Source organism: Rhinolophus sinicus, linkage group LG04 (assembly GCF_036562045.2).
Source record: "Rhinolophus sinicus isolate RSC01 linkage group LG04, ASM3656204v1, whole genome shotgun sequence".
Taxonomy (NCBI): domain Eukaryota; kingdom Metazoa; phylum Chordata; class Mammalia; order Chiroptera; family Rhinolophidae; genus Rhinolophus; species Rhinolophus sinicus.
In genome coordinates this window covers 66,252,011-66,257,423 of record NC_133754.1, presented here as the reverse complement: position 1 = coordinate 66,257,423, position 5,413 = coordinate 66,252,011, and positions in this window count along the sequence as shown.

Sequence of the window (5,413 nt, the reverse complement as noted above, 5' to 3'; positions counted from 1 at the left end):
GAGAGACAGGACAATTGTCTGAGAGCATTCACATATCCCAATGCTGTCTGTACCTCAGTTAGGGGTTCATTCATTCATTATCCTGGGATTTTAAAGGACAGTTTCAATCTTGAAACTTAGTTCAGATATAAACTTAGTTAAACTTGTATTTTTTTCTTTGAAAATCTCCTTACATTTTCTTTGTTTTCTCTTTGTGAAACTCCTGTACATCAGATTTACTCTTCTCTATTCCATTGCTTTGCCTTTCTGTTAGATGTTTTGAGAGTTTCCTAACTTTATTTTCTAGCCTCTCTACTGAAAGTTTTAATATAATCTCTCGTGTTTTTAATTTCCAAATGCTTTTTCTGTTGGAAGAGTATCACGACCGCCAGTTGACCTGCAAGCTGGACCCAGGCGATCAGAGGACCCTCACTTTCTCCTCTGTCTTTGGAGTGTGCATTCTACCCACCATTCCCACAGTGGGAACTGTTCCAAGGATGCAGTCTTGAGAGAGTGAGGTGCTGTTGAGACCATCTGGACACTACAAGTGACTAAACCCAATTAAAGCCTCTGTATAAACTTTAGGATTCTGGAGAGTTGGGGCAGAGATCTATTTATTTGTCTTGCAGTGGCCCAAGACAAGTCTCATACGTTCCCTTGCTTATTAAACCTACCACTCACCAATATGGAGTGGATTGCCTCTTTCTTTGGTCTGTCTTTGGTGCCTTCTGTGTAAGGCGGCCAGTTTGTAAACCAACACTTTTTTTTCTCTGATTTTATTTTTACAGGAATTAGGTATTGTTTCATGGGTGGAGTATCTTCTCTGATTTCTCTGAGGATATTATAAAGTTTTCTTCTGCTCTTTATGTTTCCTCTGAATTGCTTTTCTGGTCTCTGTATTTCATGATACTAGCTTTCTTCCAATGTATGGTGACCCTTGATTGTCCTCTCATATTTAATTGAAATACTAAAAAGCTGACTAAAGCCCTCTGTGCACAGACTGAATTGACCACTGTAGGGCATTTGTGCAAGGTCCCTGGTGATTTTAAGAACCCTAAAAATATCAGTTTGCATACCTTTTGTTGTTGTTCCTCTGGGATCATTCTGTTTTCCTAGAGTAGTATTTTGTGATTTATGCCTGGAAGGTATAACCTTGGTTGCTACCACTTGGAGATAAACAGGGAAAGGTGACTGGCTGGGCAGAGAGGTACCATGTGAAGACACAGGGAGAAAACAGGCGTCTATAAGCCAAAGAGCGAGACTTCAGAAGAAACCAACCCTCTGACACTTTGATCTCAGACTTCTAGCCTCCAGAATTGTGAGATTTCTGTTGTTTGAGCCACCCAGTCTGTGGTACTTTGTTATGGCAGCCCTAGCAAACTCATACAGTGAGAATAGATACTTTCCTAATAAGATCAGAAACGAGGCAATGATGTCCCCTATTACCACTCTTACTCAACATCTCACTGAAACTCCTAGAAATGCAATAATACAAGAAAAGGAGATAAAACATACACAGATTGGGAAGGAAGAAATGAAACTGTCTTTATTTATAAGTGGCATGATTGTCTATGTAGAAAATCCCAAAGAATCATTTAAAAAATACTCTGGGAACTAATAAGCTATTATAATAAGACTGCAAAATACAAGGTTAATATATAAAAGTCAGTTGCGTTCTTTTATATCAGTAATGAACAATTGAAATTTAAAACACAAAACCATTTGTATTAGCACCCCAAAAATAAAACACTCAGGTATAAATGTAACAAATTATATATAAGACCTATACGAGGAAAACTACAAAACTGTGATCAAAGAAATCAAAGAAGATGTAAATAAATGGAGAAATATTCCATGGATAAGAAGATTGTCTCAATATTGTCAAGATATCAGTTCTTCCCAACTTGATCTATGGATTTGATGCCATCCCAATCAAAACCCCAGCGACTTATTTTGTGGCTATACCTATATGCATTTGTATATGCCTAGACTGTATTCAGAAAGATTTATAAGAAACCACTAACAGTGATTGCCTCTTGGGGTGAGGAGTAGGGGGTAATTGGGGGAGACTTGCTTTTGAACTTCTTGTACTATTTGAATTTTGTATCACAGGTGTGGTATGTAGGTGAAAAAATGTAATCTAGAAAAGAATTTATACGAGTTCACACGAGTAGTAGGGACATGAAGGGACTAAATCCAGGTCTTCTGAACTGTAAGGTGGATAAGAGAAGGGGTTTCTCTTTGCGCAGGATGATAGTGACAGAGAGGGATGGGAAGAGTCATGTGGTCAGATGAGGAGTGGGCTAGGCAGAGTGACGAGCTAAGGAATGTGGATGTCGTCCTGCAGATCATGGGCATTTGTCTAAGTAGGGAAAGTCTGATCAAAGGAATGTTAACGACTTGACCTCTCTCCTCTTTGATCAAGGCCCAGAATCCACCTGGTCAGCCTTCAAGGGTGACTTTGAAGAAAGAGAGTTTCTATAAGAATTGAAAACATAAGGTAGAAAATGATTCTCTTTTAATAGAAACAGACAGCTCGTTTAAAGAAGCCTCAAAGGGCTCCAGGAGTGATGGGAACACCTGGTAACATGCGCGGTGAAGGAGGGAGGACTTGAGCAGTAGCTAAGGAGAACGCATACGCATAACCGGTTAGCAGCGATTAGGAGACAGGGAGAAGGTCTGGGGAAAAAGCATCAGGAGCAACTCGAACATTCCTGGTTACCCTTCATGCTGATTGCCTTTTCTCTTGGACAAAAAATTAAGGAAGCTGTGTTCAAATTAGAATTACTTTCAGCGTTATGAAAGAATCTAGGATCTAAAAGTCATTGCATTTGTACATGTAAGCCTGGCTGTAATGCAATAATTTGCATTTATATAGCAACATTCATCTAAGGCAGAACGTGCTTCCCAGCATTAACTCATCAATCCTCACAATGTCCTTGTGAAGGAGCTGGCGAGCGTGGTTTTATCTCCATTTCACAAATAAGAAAAATGGAGCTGCTGCGACGGTAAGTGATATGGGTGAAAATAGACTGGATCTATATCAGATATTAATATGAGTATTACTACAAGTCTTTTGGAAATGAGTTATACTCGTAAGTGATTGGTTCAACCAGCTTGGTGTTCAGATTTCTCAAAAATTTTAAATAGAGGGATGTCTGACTTTAGCTTTATAACCAACAGAATGTGATTATTATTCAGTCTTTATTCACTCTGATGAATAACAAAATGTGTCTCATGGGGTTCAAAGCCATGTTTCTCCCTGACTAATAACTTTACAGCCCAGGGGTCATAGACTCTGTGAAAGGAATTATAAGGTCAGGGAAATAAGAAGAGAAAGTCACTTGACTTAATAGGTTACGTATCAGCAATTTAATTTTTGAACCCTCCCCACCAAAACCAACCCTAAGAGAGGGTTTGGGTGTAAGTAGTTTATTTAGAGGGTATGCCAAGAAGCATGTTGAAGGAGTGAATAAATAAGACAGGGAAGAGAGGGAAGTCAATAAAAGATTCCTTAATGAACAGGTGATGGAGGGATGACTTAATCAGTAGCTAAGGAAACGTGAAAATGGCTCTATGCACTAGGGACCCTCTGTGAGATTGTATAGACTACACCTCAGAACTGTCTCACCTCCTGCCTCTCTTTAGTTGAGGATTGTTTCTGTGGCACTTCCGGTCTGCTGGGCCCGGGCTGAACAGTTCCTGTGGCCAGAGAAAACCCTCAGACTGAGATGTACTAGGAAGCTGTAGCATAAGTGCCTGACATTAAGCTTTTGATTGCTGAGGCACCCGTTTTAAAGCCATCCATTCTGAACGACCATATTGTCAGCTGTATGACACAGCTACTAGAAAACCAACCAGATAAGAAACCAGACCACCCTCATGAAGGTTCCCTTTTAGGAAGCTCTGGACACCAATAAAAAGGAACGCTAGGCACCCCACTCTTGACCTAGGTCACTGGCTCTGGGAAATGTATGTTTGTGGGAGGGGGCGGGGTACCACAAGTACTATGGGCCCAGGTGAGTGCCTCGGGCAATCTTAACCACGTCACTGTCATAGGTCCAGAGATGAAAACAATGGAAACCTTCAGGAAGTAAGGGATATCACACCTAAAACTGCTGGTGACGTCAGGGTTGACCAAACGGGTAAGATCAAGGCTCGGACTGCATCTGTTACAATATTCAACTATTCAGCATTTATTGAGCACCTGCTATGTGCCTGCCATTCCCCTGGGTGTAGGGATACAAGATAACTAAGACATGGTGATTTCTCTGAAACATAAATTCTGTTCATGGCATTTCCTAGAACCAACCTCCAATACTTCAGATTTGCTTCAAATTGCTACAATATTATAAGAGATGCAGAGAAATTTATAAGCCTGAGATGGAAAAACATTGAACAGCCTTAATGTATTCTATTCAATTTGGTTTGACTGAGGGAGCGATTTCCCCCAGTCTGCTTCTCCCATCTCTTCCCAATATTTAAGTGACAGGGCTTTAGTTTCATGCTAGAGCAGGGCAGAATCCTCTTGCTTTATGAAACCCTTTTCACCACATTTCAATTATTTCTTCCCTAATAGGCACAGTATCTATTTAGCTTCAATTTTCTTCATCTCTCCTAGATTGAATCACAAATATACCTGCTTGCCTCCTATTAACTCCTTTGCCTGTCCTTTATTCATTTCAATCTGATTTTCCCTTTTAAAATGGTTTCCAATGACTATGAGTTTATTTGGGACTTTCCTTCCCTATTCCAGTGGCCTCATAAATGACTGTCCCTCCCTAACAATTTCTGGTCTCTATTTATTTCAATGTGATGCTGAAATTCTCTGCTGTTTTTCTGACTTCCAAAGTGAAGCTAGGTGAATTTTTCCTTGGGTTAGTACATTATTAGCGAGAAAAGATAAGCCCTGTGTGCTGTACCTCACGAATGTATCCCCGATAGCATTTATGTATTTTAAACATGGTTCTCAAGACTGAGCCTTTCCCTTCCTGACCATTTTTTTGGCCCAATGGAATACTGAGGGCTAGATCCTCAGTTTAACATAGAGGCAAAAGTGATATGTTATCTGGACATAGGGCTATTTCTTTTCCTCAGTACTTAAATCACATGATTATATTTCGAGAAGGGAAATAGAGTAATTTGGGGTGATAGGGAGGATTCAAGTTATATTTCTGTTAACTACATGGTTAGTGTCTGTGCTTACTGTTGTGCAACTGTCTTCTTGGTCATCTGTACGCTTTCTGATCAGGGTTAGACATTAAGGTGTGTGTGTGTGTGTGTGTGTGTGTGTGTGTGTGTATGTGAGTGTGTGTGTGTGTGTGTGTGTGTGTCTGTGTGTGCAGTGAGAATCAAAGAACAAAGTCAAATGAGCCTGGAACCTGTTAGCCATTATGCATTATCAGTGCCACATTTAGGAACTCCAAAACTGCGA